This window comes from Myxocyprinus asiaticus, chromosome 6, assembly GCF_019703515.2.
Source record: "Myxocyprinus asiaticus isolate MX2 ecotype Aquarium Trade chromosome 6, UBuf_Myxa_2, whole genome shotgun sequence".
In the NCBI taxonomy this organism is placed as follows: Eukaryota; Metazoa; Chordata; class Actinopteri; order Cypriniformes; family Catostomidae; genus Myxocyprinus; species Myxocyprinus asiaticus.
In genome coordinates this window covers 6620237-6632856 of record NC_059349.1, presented here as the reverse complement: position 1 = coordinate 6632856, position 12620 = coordinate 6620237, and the positions used below count along the sequence as shown (strand labels likewise).

At 42.4% G+C, this 12620-nt stretch overlaps 1 protein-coding gene across 6 annotated transcripts in view; it reads left to right on the top strand.

The window, feature by feature from the left end:
- The window catches only part of LOC127442891 (gastrula zinc finger protein XlCGF8.2DB-like), a 295005-nt gene extending 292503 nt beyond the window's left edge, over positions 1 to 2502 (top strand). For all 6 annotated transcript variants that reach the window (XM_051701219.1, XM_051701214.1, XM_051701215.1 and 3 more), the window contains one exon: positions 254 to 2502. The gene's annotated coding sequence lies outside the window, so the exon portion shown is untranslated. The remainder of the gene's footprint in view (positions 1 to 253) is intronic.
- Positions 2503 to 12620: the final 10118 nt, after the last annotated feature.

Below are 12620 nucleotides of genomic sequence, written 5' to 3'. Positions count from 1 at the left end.
TGAACCGTGCAGTCCTACCACTACGGTACAACAAATTTTCAATCAGTGGGGCAGGCCAAACTTTGTTGCCTATTGCAGGATAATTCACTGAATGTGAGGATGACAGAATTAACCTCTTTGTATGACAAGGATTACATAGAAATGAATACTTGATCTCTGTTGCTTTGTGCTAATTGTTTGCAGTTCACTGTTATTTTCTTTTTTTTCACATTTATCCCTCTTATATTGACTAACGACTGTATATTCTTTTTAGAGCTGATGGAAGTGAAAGAGGAAAGTGAGGAACTGAATGAAGAGGAGGAGAAACATCAGTATCAGAATTCTGATGATTTCACATCTGGAGAAAAATCTTATAGCTGCTCTCAGACAAAAAAAACATTCTCAACTCTAAGAACAAAAACAAAAAATGCTTACACCTGCCCTCTGTGTGAAAAGAGTTTCAAACAAAAAGGGCACCTTAATGTCCACATAAGAACACATACTGAAGAGAAGCCTTTCACATGCTCTCAATGTGGAAAGAGTTTCAGACACAAAGAGAGCCTTAAGGAGCACATGAGAACTCACACTAGAGAGCCTTTCACATGCCTTGAGTGTGGAAAGAGATTAGCAAATCCAAGTAGCCTAAGAAAACATAGAAATATTCACTCTAATCAATTACACCACTGTTCTCATTGTGGCAAAAGTTTTAAACAGGCAATCAGTCTCAGACGTCATCTGCGCTATCACTTTGAAGAAAAGCCATTTAGCTGTGATCAGTGTGGTCAAAAATTTATTTTTGCATCAGTGCTAAAAAGACACTTGAAGCTTCATGAGTCTAATGAAAAGCCTTACAGCTGCACTGTTTGTGGAAAGAGTTTTTCACAGCTGGCTTATATGAAACAGCACCAGAGAATACATTTGGGTGTAAAACCTCATGTATGCTCAGAGTGTGGTAAAGCTTTTATCAGAGCTGAAGACTTGAAAGTGCACCAAAGAATTCATACTGGAGAAAAACCTTACAAGTGCTCACATTGTGGAAAGGGTTTCAAACGGTCGAAACAGCAGAACAAACATGAGAAAGTGCATACTAGAGAGAATCCATACTACTGCTCTCCATGTGGAAAAAGTTACAGCTCATCAAGTACTCTACGGACACATTTAAGGAAGTTTTGCCCAAATGTGTCACGGTAAGCACATTTTTATATTATTAAAGAGTGATACAGTGTTGGAAGTTTAACTCGCCAACAACTCCTACAGGATGTATAAAATAAGGGGGAAAAGGTTTTTTTTATTATACCAGTTGATGAAATTATGAAACCATGACGTCATACATCAGGCCACCGCACTTTCTGTGGTGACTGGTTTGTTTTGAGTAGCGTTATGGTACTTGCGGTGTCAGATGATAAAACATTTTTTCAATTAAAATACTAGGTTTTAGTCCCACTGCCCAATTATTGCTGTTTTTATTTTATTCTCTCTAAAACAAAGCCATTGTCAGCTTTGTTCATTAATCACAGTTATTAGTAACGAAAGTTACAGTAGCTAACGTAAAACATGATTCAAATATTAATCTTAAAGGGGTCATGTCATGCATTTTTTTTTCTTCCTTGCAGTTTATTTATAAGTTTTTTGCACAGAAAACAATCATGAAGTAGTATTACATGACCTTTTTCCACCCTGTCTCTGGTCTTCTGTCTGAAATGCTCAATTTCTGTGTACTTTACTTTAAGACACACCTACGTCTTTGCAGAGCAAATGTCACCCGCCATAAAACCATCTGACTGTACAGTTCCTTAAATATCAAACAAACACATACAGTTGAAACAGTAGTATTTAATTTGTTACTCACCAGTGGTAGTGTTGTGTCCAAAATTGTTGACATTGCTTCATCTTTCAATATAAGTTTCTTTGCAAAGCCTGAATCATGGCTCTCAAAAGAATCAGTAGAGAAATGTTCCACAAACATATAATCCCACAGTGACACTTAATTTGAATATGCCACTCATTCCTATTGCTGGGATCCTTCAGAAGGCTACGCAGAGATGACGTTATTCCACAACCAGGAACACGATAACGTTTCTCCACATCTTAATCTTTTCGTTGATTAAAAGCAAACTTTCAGAGTTGGAGTACCTCAGCCACTTTCTCTCTCAGTTCACCACAACGATTACGAATGTTGTTGAGGCTGTTTTATGTGGCCAATTTAAAAATGGAGTCGTTTTTGCGAGGTGGAAAAATAAATGCGCTCTTTGGACTGTAAAGGGAGTTTTGAGTTGTGTAACTTTCAATATGTTTTTATTGTTGAATGATATATTCTCTTACTTGTCAAAATATTAAAGACAATTTTATTTCTCATGACATGACCCCATAAAAGACAAAGACATTAAGATATGACTTTCTGTAAAACTGTTGGTTGGGGTTTTTAAGGCATTTAAGACATTACAGAATGAGTTCTTGTAAAGCTTCTTTGAAATGATGTACATTGTGAAAAGCACTAAACAAATAAAAATGATTGTTGAAATGATTGAGTCTTAAAAACAGAACAGCATATTGTTATTGACAGTTATACGAGTTAATGTAGGACAGTAAAGCATGTTAATATTCAGATATATGACAATGAGCACGAGGAAGGAATTGTTATTCATTCAGTTGTAAAGTTATAAATGTTCACAGAACTTAAGAGCACAAAGACATCTACATCTATCATATTATGCATATATATTATATACAGTATAGACAGTGTAGACTGCCTGGCTATAAAAATAAGTTACCGTTTGGATTTAAATAGGCAGATACTTAAGAGCCTATGATCAGATCATTATTGCAGTGATTAATATGATTCAGCTGGCAACAATTTTTTAATCCTAACTGATGCAGTGTGTAGCTTCTCATTTCTTAAATAACCGTGTCGGAAGATGTATTCCGTGATCATGGAAAAGATGTTATGTTTCAGAAGGGGCAAATTATTGGCCTGCATCAAGCAAAGAAAACAACTAAGGAGATTGCTGAAATCACTGGAATTGTGTTAAGAACTGTCCAACACATTATTAAAACCTGGAAGGATAGTGGTAAACTATCAGCTTCGTGGGAGAAATGTGGTCGGAAAAAAATCTTGAATGATCATGATCGGAGATCACTAAAATGCTTGAAGTCACATCGTTAAAAATCGACAGTAGAACTGTTTAATAGTGAAAGTAAGAGCATTTCTACATGCACAATGCTATGAGAACTTACAGGATTGGGACTTACTAACAATTAGCTTTCTTTTGGCCACATAGCTGTTGAGGCTAATCGGAGAAAAAAAAAAAAAACTTAAATTTTCTAGGGAGCATAAAAATTGGAATGCGGAGCAATGGAAAAAGGTCATGTGGTCTGAAGAGCCCAGATATACCCGATTCCAAAGCGATGGGTGCGTCAAGGTAAGAAAGGAAGCACATGAATCGATGCACCCGTCATGCATAGTGCCCACTGTACAAGCCTCTGGAGTCAGTGTTATGATCTGGGGTTGCTTCAATTGGTCAGGTCTAGGCTCAGCAACATTATGCAAACAATAAAATAAAAATAAGTCAGCTGACTACCTGAATGTACTGAATGACCAGGTTATCCCATCAAGGGATTTTTTCTTCTCTGATGGCACAGGCATATTCCAGGATGACAATGCCAAGATTCATTGAGCTCAAATTGTGAAAGAGTGGTTCAGGGAGCATGAGGAATCAATTTCACACATGAATTGGCCACCACAGAGTTCTGACCTTAACCCATTGAAAGTCTTTGGGATGTGCTGGAGAACACTTTACGGAGTGGTTCGACTCTCCCGTCATCAAACAAGATCTTGGCCAAAAATGTATGCAACTCTGGATGGAAATAAATGTTGTGATGTTGCATTAAGATTGTCAAAACAATGCCACAATGTACGATGTACGCTGTAATCAAAGCTAAAGGTGGTCCAACGAAATATTAGAGTATGCAAAAAATTTGGCCAGGCAATGTATTCAAGTCAACATTGTTTTTGGCATCTCTATAACAAACTTGAAATTATATTAGCTTTACATATATGTGCAAGTGTTCACATAACAACTACAAAACACTCTAAAAATAGTTTCTTAAAGCATTTACAACTTTAAAAAAAGCAAATATTAGCTTTTCTTTACAAAAACGTAAATACACAAACCACAAAACCATGGTTCATCTTCTTGTGGGATTGCAACTATTAGGCACTTCACATGAAACCATCTCTTGCACTTTTCACACTGGACCTAAGAAAAGAGGGCTTATACAGTGGCTGCATTTTTTGATTGTTTAAATGATCAGTAAATACACAGTCTTCAAGTCAAATACATACACCAATCAGCCACAACATTAAAACCACCTGCCTAATATCGTGTAGGTCCCCCTCGTGCCGACAAACCACCTATGATCCATCAAGGCATGGACTCCACTAGACCTCTGAAGGTGTCCTGTGGTATCTGGCACCAAGATGTTAGCAGCAGATCCTTTAAGTCCTGTAAGTTGTGAGGTTGGGCCTCCATGGATAGGACTTGTTGATCCAGCACATCCAATAGATGCTCAGTCAGATTGAGATATGGGGAATTTGGAGGCCAAGCCAACAGCTTGAACTCTTTGACATGTTCCTCAAACCATTCCCGAACAACGTGTGCAGTGTGGCAGGGCACATTATCCTGCTGAAAGAGGCCACTGCCATTAGGGAATACCGCTGCCATGAAGGGGTGTACGTGGTCTGCAACAATCTTTAGGTAGGTGGTACGTGTCAAAGTAACATCCACATGAATGCCAGGACCCAAGATTTCCCAGCAGAACATTGCCCAGAGCATCACACTGCCTCCACCAGCCTGCCTTCTTCCCATAGTCTATCCTGCTGCCATCTCTTCAGGTAAACGATGCACATGCACCTGGCCATCCACATGATCTAAAAGAAAACGTGATTCCTCAGACCAAGCCACCTTCTTCCATTGCTCCATGGTCCAGTTCTGATGCTCACGTGCCCATTGTAGACGCTTTCGGCGGTGGATAGGGGTCAGCATGGGCACTCTGACCAGTCTGCAGCAACGCAGCCCTATACGCAGCAAGCTGCAATGCACTTTGTGTTCTGACACTTTTTTATCATGGCCAGCATTACGTTATTCAGCAATTTGTGCTACAGTAGCTCTTCTTTGGGATCAGACCAAATGGGCTAGCCTTCACTCCCCACGTGCATCAATGAGCCTTGGGCACCCATGACACTGCCGCTGGTTCACCGGTTGTCCTTCAGCATACTGGGAACACCCCACAAGACCTGCCGTTTTGGAGATGCCCTGACCCAGTCATCTAGCAAACACAGTTTGGCCCTTGTCAAAGCCGCTCAGATCCTTACGCTTGCCCATTTTTCCTGCTTCCAACATATACAATTCAAGAACTGACTATTCACTTGCTGCCTAATAAACTCAGCAAAAAAAGAAACGTCCTTTTTAAAACTGCTTTTATTTTCAGCAAACTTAACATGTGTAAATATTTGTATACATAAAAAGATTCAACAACTAAGACATAAACTGAACAAGTTTCACAGACATGTGATGAACAGAAATGGAATAATGTGTCCCTGAACAAGGGGGGGGGGTCTTTCAAAATCAGAAGTAACAGTCAGTATCTGGTGTGGCCACCAGCTGCATTAAGTACTGCAGTGCATCTCCTCCTCATGGACTGCACCAGATTTGCCAGTTCTTGCTGTGAGATGTTACCCCACACTTCCACCAAGGCACTTGCAATTTCCTGGACATTTTTGGGGGAAATGGCCCTAGCCCTCACCCTCCAATCCAACAGGTCCCAGACATGCTCAATGGGATTGAGATCTGGGCTCTTTGCTGGCCATGGCAGTACATTGACATTCCTGTCTTGCAGGAAATCATGCACAGAACGAGCAGTATGGCTGGTGGCATTGTCATGCTGGAGCGGCATGTCAGGATGAGCCTGCAGGAAGGGTACCACATGAGGGAGGAGGATGTCTTCCATGTAACGCATAGTGTTGAGATTTCCTGCAATGACAACAAGCTCAGTCCGATGATGCTGTGACACACCGCCCCAGACCATGATGGACCCTCCACCTCCAAATCGATCCCGCTCCAGAGTACAGGCCTCGGTGTTACGCTCATTCTTTCGACGATAAACACAAGTCCGACCATCACCCCTGGTGAGACAAAACCACAACTCATCAGTGAAGAGCACTCTCTCAGCTTGTTGCGGACAGTCTGAGCACTGATGGATGGATTTTGCGTTCCTGGTGTAACTCAGACAGTTGTTGTTGCCATCCTGTCCCTGTCCTGCAGGTGTGATATTCGGATGTACCAATCGTGTGCAGGTGTTGTTACACGTGGTCTGCCACTGCGAGGATGATCAGCTGTCCTTCCTGTCTCCCTGTAGTGCTGTCTTAGGCATCTCACAGTATAGACATTGCAATTTATTGCCCTGGCCATATCTGCAGTCCTCATGCCTCTATGAAGCATGCCTAAGGCATGTTCACGCAGATGAGCAGGGACCCTGGACATCTTTCTTTTGGACAGAGTCAGTAGAAAGGTCTCTTTAATGTCCTAAGTTTTTATAACTGTGACTTTAATTGCCTACCGTCTGTAAGCTGTTAGTGTCTTAATGACCGTTCCACAGGTGCATGTTCAGTAATTGTTTATGGTTAATTGAACAAGCATGGAAAACATTGTTTAAACCCTTTGCAATAAAGATCTGTAAAGTTATTTGGAGTTTTACAAAATTATCTTTAAAATGCAGTGTCCTGAAAAGGGACACTGAGTTTATATCCCATCCCTTGACAGGTGCCACTGTAATGAGATAATCAATGTTATTCATTTTACCTGTCAGTGGATTTAATGTTGTGGCTGATCAGTGTATTTATTACCCAAATACAGTGCTCTTTTTGGGGATAGTCCTCATTTCCACACACAGAACAATACTCCTCCCTGGACACTTCAATTATTTAAATGTAAACTTGTAATTAAATTCATTTTTACAATTCAGTTAAATGTACTTTCAAGATTATTGTTTAGCTAATTTCAATACCTGATGCCTGCAGAATTTCTTCTGCCATTTTTATTCTGCAACGGCACATCCACTCTTTGGTGGGAGTTATGTTGATAGTGTCAGGAATTTCTGGAAATTCCTCCACCACCAGCTTGGCCATCTGGAGTGACAGTAGGTATGTGAAGACACATTTTCCCATGGGAAGGTTTGTATGTCCAGTATCTAATGTAAACCACTATTCTGTTACCTGCATTACAAAAACACCACAGCTCAGGTGTGAAATGTGTGATTTATGGTGCCAGGTGTCCATCTGGTGTCCACCTAGCCCTTTTTTCTTTGTTGATTGTGTCGCATTTTAAAGAATTCCCTAGTTTTGAGAAATACACTGAACACATGCTTGTCATTTTGAGCATACATTATCGGAAAGTTTTGCTACACCTGAATATTTACAGTTAATTTAATTATCAAGCTAATGTACCCAAATCTATAACACGCCTGTCTGGCTTCCATTTTGTCGGTGCCTCACTGAGGGTCAACCACAACATTTTCTGGCATGGCATGAAGATACTAGAAAGAAACAAATATCTCTTGATTCAATAGCATGTACATAAAAGCAGCTCAAACATACACAAAACAAAGAACAAATGAACAATATCAGAATTTATCAAGCTACAGTACACAAGTTTACACATTACTGTAAATACAAATCTTATTTGAATGAATATTTTTACTAACCACAAACATCCAGTGCACATTGTTGCAATTTACAAAAGTAATGAAAACATTGTATTCCTGGAAGTTCACCTGTGTGACAGTTTTTCCTAAGGAAATCAACAAACGAGAATATTGTAGGTAGGTGTTTCTGTACAAAAACATAGCTGAAGCACTTATTCTTAAAGCTTGTTGAGCCATCTGTTGTCTTTTGTCATACAAAATGACGCATGTAGTAAAATGACTCAACTGGTAAATTTTACCAGTTGCATCACAGGAGTTAAGAATAGCCCGGAAGTAACTTTCTATAATCTGAATAAGGGGTGAGAAGTTAAAAAACTGATTTTATTTTAAAATTATTTACTTATGTAACAGGTAACAAAGGATACTTTTTAAAAAATAAGGCTAGGTTCGTCTCTAGGAGGATATAAAAGAAATGGGCTCAGTAGTCTTGTGAAACAGTAAACAGCCGGCACATTTATTAACAATGTAACAATAAAGAAAAAAAGAAAGAAAGAAACAAGGGCGATTCAGTAAGGTTTCCCTCTGAAGATTTCAGTGTCCCCTCACTTAAGCAAGATTTCTCCAATGTCCATTGGTGTTAAGGTTCCTTGAAATGTGTAAATGTCTTAATATAGTTGAGTAAATGTAATCGTGTATTGTTAATGTGTGAAAAGGCCTTTTAGTTGTTTTTTTTCTCTCTTTCTCTCTCTTTCTACCCGGGTAGTGTGTGTATATTGAGATCTCAGCTTAGCTGTAAGTTGCAAAATTTTCCAGCCAGTGAATCCGCGTTCACTAGGAGTCTTGGACCACAGATCAGGAATCACAATGAATTTTGAACCACAGATCAGGGGTTCTGGCTCTCCATTCAAGTTTGGATCAAGCATGCAGAATCAGCATACAAAAAACAAAACAAAAAACAAATCTGCACAGAATAATGCAAATCACATTAAATATCTCTTAGTTTCCAATGTCTTTTCAGTAACACGCTCAACAAGCCACGTGATAAGATGCACGGATTGACGGTCTCAGACGTGGAGGCAACTGAGATTTGACATCTGCCACCTAGATTGAGGCCAGTCACTATGCCACTATGAGGACTTAGAGTGCACTGGGAATTGGGCATTCCAAATTGGGGAGAAAAGGGGAGAAAAAAATGCCAAAGCACTTCTCAACATGACAGTTTTTGTCCCTTGTCTTGTCTGGCTTGTTCTTGGTTCCCACATTCTGCTTATTTTTGTCATCTGAGGCATACCTCTTCAGATGTCCTAAGAGTACACCACTCCACAAGGGAAAGATGGCAAGGTAGTTCTCAAAGAAGAAGTTGAGAATTCCGGGGCAGAAGTATAGGTTGTCCTTATTTGACACCATCTCATGTGCTGCCTGCTCCTTGACCTCTTCAAACAGCTGATGAAAGAATGATCCTTCACTACAGTCCTCCATTTCTTAGTCTTCCAAGACTGAGTGTTCAGGTGCCTCTTGTGGTTTCAAAATAAGACATTCAATGAAAGGCAGGCTTGCTTGAACACTTTTTGTGCTTTTGGGAGTAGACAGAACTGTTCAGAGTGCTCTGAAGGTGTTACCTGACTCAGTGATGGAACATGCATTTTGCAGCCTTGCAAATGCAAAGGTAAGGAAGCATCTCAGACCATTATCCCCAGTTTGCCTGTTTGACTGCTTTAAGGATATGATATGAGCAGAGCAGAGATTCAGGACAGTGTATTGTTTTATATCCTCCCATGTTCTTTTCCTTCCGCAAATGTCAAATTGTAGAACAGCTTCACAGCCGGCGGGAAGGAGAACAAAGGGAAGCAAGTTTTTCCTGGCTCAGGTAGGACTTTTAATAGGCCACTTCAGTGCTTTACAACTTCACAAACTCATCAGCTTCACAGGCATATAGGCATTTATCACGTCGGCTTCATAAACACGTAGTCACTTAAACACATCAGCTTCATAAACATAACAGGTTAAACAGCTTCAGCTTCAGGAGCACCGTGGCCTTCTGTGTGCCAGACCCTCTCACCCTCTCTGCTGGTGGTGTGACTGCTTATATGACGCTCTCCCCATGCTCACTGGAATTAGAGACAGGTGTTACAAATAATCTAGCTCAGGTGCAAGCACCCATACCGCTTTCTCTCTCTCTCCTGACGGATGCTCAACCACGCCCCCGCTGCCACATATCCCCACCACCCGACTCAGGCCGGGGAGACATCCGGCCTGTCTACCACTCCCCTCCATTTCTGGAAAGGAAGTCGGCGACAGCCATCTGCGCTCCCGGTCTGTGGACCACCTTGAACTTAAACAGCTGAAGAGCCAGATACCAACGGGTGATCTGCGTGTTGGCATCCTTCATGTGGTGGAGCCATTGGAGTGGGGCGTGATCCGAGCAGAGGGTGAAGGTCCGTCCCAACAGGTAGTACCGGAGAGTGAGGACCGCCCACTTGATGGAGAGACACTCCTTCTCTACGGTGCTGTACTTAGTCTCCCTCAATGAGAGCTTGTGGCTAATGTACAGCACCGGGCGCTCCTCCCCCTCCACCACCTGTGAGAGTACAGTCCCCAGCCCTCTGTCTGAAGCGTTCATCTGCAAGAAAAAAGGGATAGAGAAATTGGGTGAATGTAAAAGTGGCCCCCCACAAAGTGCGGCTTTAACTTGTGTAAACACCTGTTGACACTGCTTCATCCACTGGACCAGGTCTGGAGCTCCCTTTTTGGTGAGATCAGTCAGCGTGCTGGTGACATCCGAATAATTAGGCACGAATCTCCTATAATAGTCAGCCAGCCCCAGGAAATGTCTCACCCCCTTTTTGGTCTTGAGCCTCAGGCAGGTTGCAATCACCGAGGTCTTGTCAATTTGGGGACACACTTCACTGTGACCCAAGTGGAACCCCAGATACTGTACCTCCACTCACCCAATCGCGCACTTCTTGGGGTTTGCTGTGAGTCCCACTCGTCTCAGCGATCTCAGAACCACCCTCAGATGCTGCATGTGCTGCTGCCAATCATTGCTGTAAATGATGATGTCATCTCAGTAGGCGTAAGCTGAATGCAGTCTGAGGATTCGGTCCATGAGACGCTGAAACGTAGCCAGGGCTCAAAAAAAAAACGAACGGAAGCATCACAAATTGGTGTAATCCAAACGGCGTGGAGAACTGGTGAAAATTAAGAACGTGCAAAAATAATCACCAATTCCTTAAATCCACAAACTAACTTGAAAGGCCGACACACTTTGTCATCTTTTCGGAATAGTGTTGTGAAGTTTGATTAATTTTAATAACCAACTCTACTTTTGAGTGAGAGTAAGTAAAGTGCGCTTAACATGCTCGCTCACCTCCGCATGCAGGCTTTGTATACTGCTGTTTGCTCCCTCAGGACACACCAAGAGAGCTAAATCATTTGGAGCGAATTAAATGTAACAAAATTACTGCATATGTTATGCAGAAACAAAACTAATAGGATTACTGCAAAATAAAGACTAATCCCTTGCAGTGCTTTATAAGAAAAACATTTTCTACTTTAAGATGCTGCAACCAACAGCACTGCACTGTAGCAATGCATTGATGTTACATATGACTAAAAATATTGTATAGAACAAGTTTTCTTGATGTGGGAAAAATCGGTCACTTCCTGAGAACCTAAGCAATGTGGTGATCCACATTAAATTTTATATTTCTGGTATAAGTCAAAATAATATTTAACATAACTGAATGAATCTGAATACATTTGGTAAAACCAACAAACTAATTTTAAGGGCTTGATTAGGTACAAATAGCTCTTTAAGGTAACAATTGTAGGCTAACACTTTTTACAGTGTACCATGGAGAAAACATCCTGGTTGCTTGCGTAACCTCCGTTCCCTGACGGAGGGAACTAGACGTTGTGTCGATGTAGTGACACTAGGACCGAACTCCAGGCACGTTTCGCTGACAGAGAACACTTGCAGGTCTCCTACCTTCTTGATGGAAGTGAGCGCAGTCAGGAGGGCAGTCTTCAAGGAGAGTGCCTTGGCTCAGCTGACTGCAAAGGCTCAAAAGGGGCTCTCTGTAGACCCTGAAGAACTACAGAGAGGTCCCATGAGGGAACGAGGCGCGGTCTGGAGGGATTCAGCCACCTGGCACCTCTCAGGAACCTGATGATCAGGTCGTGCTTCCCTAAGGACTTACCGTCGACTGTGTTGTGTTGTGCTGCTATGGCGGCAACGTACATCTTCAAGGTGGAAGGGGACAGCCGCCCTTTCAACCTCTCCTGCAGGAAGGAAAGCACTGATCCAACTGCGCATCTCTAGGGGTCTTCCCGTCAAGAAGAACACCACTTAGCGAACAGATGCCACTTAAAGGCATACAGGCGCCTCATAGAGGAGGCCCCAGCCTGAGTGATCGTGTCTACCACCACGGGTGGTAGACTGCTTAGGTCTTCCGCGTCCCATCCAGGGGCCAGACATGGAGATTCCAGAGGTCTGGTCGCGGGTGCCAGATGGTGCCCCGTCCCTGAGAAAGAAGGTCCTTCCTCAGGGGAATTCGCCAGGGGGGCTGTCGTGAGGAACGTGAGGTCCGAGAACCACGTCTGGGTGGGCCAGTAGGGTGCTATCAGGATGACCTGCTCCTCGTCCTCCCTGACCTTGCACAGGGTCTGTGCAAGTAGGCTCACTGGGGGAAACGCATACTTGCACAGGCCAGGGGGCCAGCTGTGTGCCAGCGCATCTATACTGAGGGGTCCTCAGTCAGGGCATACCAGAGTAGGCAGTGGGAGGATTCTTGGGAGGCAAACAGGTGCACCTGTGCCTGTCCGAATCGACTCCAAATCAGCTGGACCACCTGAGGGTGGAGTCTCCACTCTCCCCTGAGGGTAACCTGCCGTGACAGCGCGTCCGCTGTAGTGTTGAGGTTACCCGGGATGTGAGTGGCTCG